At 47.6% G+C, this 6,000-nt stretch overlaps 1 pseudogene; it reads right to left on the reverse strand.

The window, feature by feature from the left end:
* Positions 1 to 3,800: 3,800 nt before the first annotated feature.
* Positions 3,801 to 5,417, reverse strand: LOC144246933 (SNW domain-containing protein 1 pseudogene; annotated as a pseudogene).
* Positions 5,418 to 6,000: the final 583 nt, after the last annotated feature.

A 6,000-nucleotide genomic window follows, 5' to 3' on the forward strand; every position in this document is an offset into this window, starting at 1 on the left:
AAAAACATCTTTGGCTTCAATTTTAGCCCATGGAATGCTGTCAGCTGTGGATGAGGAATTACAAAACACAAGGGTTTTAGTAGTGTGATGTTTGAACTAACACAGGGTGAAAAAATATAATTTTGGGGTCTTTAGAATGGGGTTCAAGGGGGTACAAGGTGGAGGAATCTGGGCATGTCCTAGACATTTTCTCCTTCTTGTCCTCCATGTCTTTCGGTGATAGCGACACTTTTCTATTGGTTTAAGGCAGAGATTCACTGTCTAACATAGGTGATGAGAATTGGTGTAGAAATTGTAAACATAGACACGTAGTTTTGAGTATATAATGTGGGAGCCGCCCAGGCTTGAGGCCAGGCTGCCATGGCTTCTGTACTAGGCGGACTACAGCAGGTCAGAGAGAAAATATTATAGATAAGAAGAAATAAACAACTTGAAAAAGCAACTGAAAGCATTCCAAGACTCTTTCTTCAGCTGCCTTTGGGCTAAGGAAGCCAAGACTCTTTAGGATCTCTCTCGGGATCACCCTGACCTCAGGAACCCCGAGAGAGAGGAAAAATCAACACCCGTGAGAACACAAATGCAAACCCAGTCACCAAACCAGACGCAGTCCTGAACCACGGAGCACACGCGGCTCCTCTCCTTATCAAAGAGCGTCACAGAAGGTGAGGCAGCCTAAAAGCTGCTGAGGGGAGAAGGGCCCAGCAAGTCATGGGGACAATGTTCTCAAGAACCATGGTGAGTGAAGGGTCCGGAACTGGAAATTACATTGCATCTGTTGAGGCGTGGGGAAACAGGCTACAGAATAGAAACATGACGTGGAAATGGTACGCGAGAGCAGCAGCCATGTGGAAATATAAGCATCACAGAAAGAAAGGCAAACTATGAGATAAACGAGGAAAAATGTGTTGGAAAAACCAGAAATAAAGTACAACAGGTATATGCTGACACCTTTGTTACTGTGTTGTGTGGTCCAGGGGATGGTTTTGTGTTGCAGTCCGTGGTGGTGGTGGATGCAACATTCCCCAAAAGCATCTTGTGCCAACGAGTGGGAGCCACGAGAGTACCAGGACACACACACAGACACACAGACACACACAGACAGAGACACAGACACACACAGACATACACACACAGACACACACACACAGACACACACAGACAGAGACACACACACCGACACACACAGACACACACACACAGAGACATACACACACACATACACACACAGACACACACGCGCACACACACACACACACAGAAACACACAGACACACATATGCACACACACACACACACACACACACACACACACACACGCAGACACACACTCACGGGGCAGCACGGCAGTGAAGACACCGGTGGGTCCAGGCACAGAGTTCCTACGTGCTTTATTTCAGGCCACACTGAAGGGGTCCAGGGACCAAAGACAAAGACAAAAGAGGGTCTAGGGTATAAATACCAGGAAAAAGGGGGCAGAGAAGAGCATCAGGGATCCAAAGGTAAGGGGCGGTACACTGGAAGGGACCACTAGGGAATGCCAGGTGGATAGGTGGGGCTACAGACACCAACGGGATTACAAGGAGTGGAGAACTTACTAGAACTTGAACTTATTAGGGTAAAATGGGAAGGGAAGGCCAAGGGGCCAATGGGGAAGAGAGAACTGGGACAAATTAACATCGTGCTGCAGAGCAGCACCATGGGGGAAGCCTGAGCTGTGAGGAACACCTGGAGCCTACTGTGGGTTTCCCCAGGGTATTGCTACCACCCTTTCCCTGGTGGGCTCACAGGCCTCCACAGTCCCCAGTTTGGCAAAGGTATTTAGCAGAGCTCAAGCCCACACTCCGGCAGCGACAGCACCTCTGTGTGTGTGTGTGTCCCTGCATGCAGATGCTCAGGAGCACGCGGCCCCATGTCAGACTTTTTCTTTTCCATCCCAGAGCCAAACGTGTTGGCAGGGACAGCAAGCTTCAAACTGCGTGGAGAAAAAAATAAAACCACCAGGAGCCCAGAAATAGAAATTAGTTGCATGCACTTGAAAACTTACCTCTGGCATGATTAAGATCCCCCACCAGATGGCAAGGACAGGCAGCACAGGGCCGGCAGGTTTCCACTCTCTGAGAACCGTGGAGACTGCAGGGTGGCAGTGGGTGGTGGGGTGGTGGCTGTCTGAGCAGGTCTTGTCCTCCATAAATACCCCGAGCCCCAAACAGCATGGACATTGAGCACAACAGCCCCGTGCAGAACTTGCAAACATTGGCTGGACAGCATTTTTGTAGAAAAGCTTCTTTCCAGCCCTGGCAGCTCCACCGTGATGGGCCCCATGGTCGGAAGTCCCCACAGGGCTCACTGACTTCAAAACAGAAGAGGAGAGCCATGGATGCTTTGTGCCTTTCTAGCATTTTCTACATTTGTCTTTTGGTATTTTCCCCCTTACGTTGTGCAGTTCTGAGGGTTTGGTTTTTATTGTCTTTTCCCCTCCTCTTTTTCAAATGCAGGTGTTTTGGGGGAGGAACAGAGCTGCAGAGGTGCAGAGCAGTGCTGCGAAGGCCTCTATGACCTCCACTGCCATTGCTGCCCAGTCATTCTCAGCGTTAAGAATTTAATCCTGATGGATATGGCATGGTACAGCAGGCGTGGTTCACAGCCGCAGCACGGTGCCACAGAGGTTTCCCTTCCCTAGCTGGGGCAGTGGTGGCTCAGCCCCCACTTTTCAGGGTGGTGCCTGTCCATCACTTGGAGCCAGCTGACCTACATTTAATTGCTGTCCACCTCAGAGACCTGTTGTAGATATGGGGAGGCATGGCTGGCCTCTCCTCACCCTGCCCTGCCCTGTTGGACTTTCCCCCACCCCTCCCTGGTGCAGCTTGGCCGCTGCAGATCTGATTTTTTTTTTTTTTTTTTTTTTCAGTGGTGTGAATGATGTTGGCACAGCGAGCCAGGACCAGGTAATAAGTGACATGGACTCTCAAGATATTCACAAAAGGCTAATAGTCTTTATTAAGAAATCCATGCTTCTTATACCCTACTTTGTTACAGGTAGACCTAATTCGTCCTTTAATTAAAACACCATCACCATTGGCTAATTAAGAAACCACCCTTTGGTAAACAAATCTCCATAAGACATTCCACATGTTCACAACATCAGAGGCAGCAAGTTAAGATAAAAATTGTTTAGAATTCTTTCTCTCCAGTTCCCCTAAAGCTTCCCAGGTCGATTCCGGGAAAACTTATCTAGCTTCTGTCTCTCTGACCAGGGAGCTGCTACTACAGAAGGAGGTTTTATTTCACTAAATGTAAGGAAACTAAAACAAGGATTACTGAGAAAATATGAATGAGGACTTGCTTTTAAGACAGAACCTAGCTGTTTCCCCTCCCTTGTTCAAATAAACTGTATAGCCACACTAAAACACTGAATCATCACCACGGCATCTGTTACAGCATAAGAGGATCATTATATACCACAGGAAAGCTTTAACAGATCAAGCTTTAGCTACGTACAAGAACTAAAGCTATAGGAAGGGGGCTACATTCTTACCCTTAGGTGCTGGGCAATGGGGCATCAGCCAAGTCAGAGAACTTGCTAAAGAATAATTAATTCTCTTATGAAATGTTTCCAGGTGGTCTCAGTGTCTTCTCTCTCCTCGGGTAGCTGTCCTATGCAGAAGAATCAGTGTGTGCATGCTAGTGTTGTGAACTGCTGTGTTATAAATGCCATCCTCCTGTACAGCCAATATTAGAAATCCTTCTGCATGAAGTCAAATCCTTTTGCAGTCCATTTTGCTACCTCCCAAGGAGCAGATTCAGTCCTTCCTCCTCTTTTTGCTCTGATGCTCGTGTTCCTTAGGGCAGCTGCTGCCTGATGGCTGTTTAGAACCACCGTGTTGCTTGGCTTCTTCCAGAAACTTGTCCAAACCAAATGGATCCTCCTCAAATTGAACTGGTCCATCTCTGCCTCTGCTTCTGCTGTTACGATCCAAGTTAGAAAACTCTTTGTCAGGAACAAACCTCTTGATCTTTATTTGAGCCTCTAGATCATCACCATACATGTCCTTATCCATATTTTTACTTGGCCTGTAGATGTTTTGGGCCATATCCTTGCCACTTCTCCATGGCTGGTCATAAACATTATAAATTTCATCGTCTCCTCCAGCAAAGCCACTGTCCATACCCTTGCTCTGGTTGAACAGCCTCTGGTCATATTGGATTTCATTGGATGGCCTGCGGTTGGGTACCCCCAGGGCAATAACTTCACTGATATCTCTGTTCTCATTCCTTTGCAGCTTTGACCTTTTATCAGGAGCTGCCCGGGAAAGATTTCTGTCATGCTGTCTCTCTTTGCGCCGGTCACGTCTGATTTCATCTCTTTCTCTAGCTGCTCCATCCTCTTTTTCAACATTTGTTTTGATCCCTGCTCTTCTCTCCCTGGCTTTCTGAGCCATTTCTCTGAGCTTGTCCTCGTGTTTCTCCTTTTCTTTCTGAGCCATCTTCCTCTCCACCTGGGCACGCATCTCTACTGCCTCACGAGCCTTTCTGTCAGCAATATAGAGCGCCTCAGCAAGTTTGGCAAAGTTTTCATTAATATGAACAGCCTGCAATCCTCTGCCATCTGCAGCCAGACGCTTCTCCAAGGGAACGGTGTAACCCTTTGCATTCTTCCAGTTGGAAATGCATGGAGGAATTTTCCACTCTTGCTGCTCTCTCACAGTCATCTTTCTACTTGGAGAGTGCATTACAGGTGCTGGAGGAGATGGTGGTCCTCGTGGAATCTTCTTGTTGATTTTGAATCTTGGAGGCTCCATAGGGTCCTTCTGCATTTCCACCACGCAAATAACTCTCTGCCTTGCTCCAGAGTTGAATGCAGCTCCTTGCTGAGATGGTGTGTACCGAATGTACTGCGCCAGAGCTGGCTCCTCAGAAGTTCCAACTGGCATGGCTGCTGCAACTTTTTGGGAGACTAATTTCTCCAAGGCTGCTCTTGTCTTCTTTGTTACCTCTCCAATTGCCTTGTCATCTGGTCTTTGCAGTTCAGGATCACCCACATCCATGGCCTCTTTTGGCACAAGATCTGTGTACTTGCTGTAAATAACCTTGTCCTTTGACTGTCCTTGCCGAGCAATTGCATCGTATTTTATTTTTCCTTCTGCATCCACCTGAAGAGCCAAAGCATTGGAAATTTTCTTCTTTTGGCCCATATCCAATGGATATTGGGCCACGTGAATTTCTGGGAAGGCACCCCCATCTCCAAAATCCTCCAGAACTCGTGGTATCCATCCTTTCCGGTCACCATATGGGGGAGGTTCCCTTTGTGAGGAGGTCAGAGCATTCTGCCTGGATCTCTGAGCTCTTGCTCTTTCTCCTAGTTCCAGCAGATCTGGGGACAGCTGGGTTGGAGCTGGCAAAAAGCTGCTGAGGGCCATCTTGACCTTACACTGTCCACCCAGCTCCTGCACTCAGTCCACAGCTCTCCTCTAAGATTATTTGCGGCAATTATTTTTAAGTTCTTAACTAAGTCCTAGAACCTTGAATTTTACCTGCAGCAGTTCTTTAAAGTTTAGAAATAATTAGCTCAGTTGTAAAATTAGTAAAAAAATTAGTAAATTAGTTAAAAAAAATTACTGGTCAAACAGACAAAGTCCGAATACAACCTGGCAGCCTGTGGGTCAGGGTGCTGGCACCAGTCCCACGAAGTGGTGGCTCAGCCCTCCTGCAGTGACAGCTGTGGTTCTGTGTAAGCAGGGATCCTGCAGAAGGGTGGAGGGTTCCTCGGAAGGTCGAGTGGTGAAGTAGAAGGGTCTGGAAATGCGGAGGAAAAGAAAGCTGCTCCTCTGGGAATCCAGTGGAAAAGGCTGCCTGTGGTGTTGAAAAGTCTCTGATTATATCCAGGTAGGAATGCTTGGTTCCTCCCCCTGGGCAGAGCATCTCACAATGGGATGATGTAATCTTATCAGTCCTGCAGTGACACTCAATGGCCAATTAACAGAAGATATCTCCCCAAGGGAG

Source organism: Lonchura striata, chromosome 11, assembly GCF_046129695.1.
Source record: "Lonchura striata isolate bLonStr1 chromosome 11, bLonStr1.mat, whole genome shotgun sequence".
NCBI classification, from domain to species: Eukaryota; Metazoa; Chordata; class Aves; order Passeriformes; family Estrildidae; genus Lonchura; species Lonchura striata.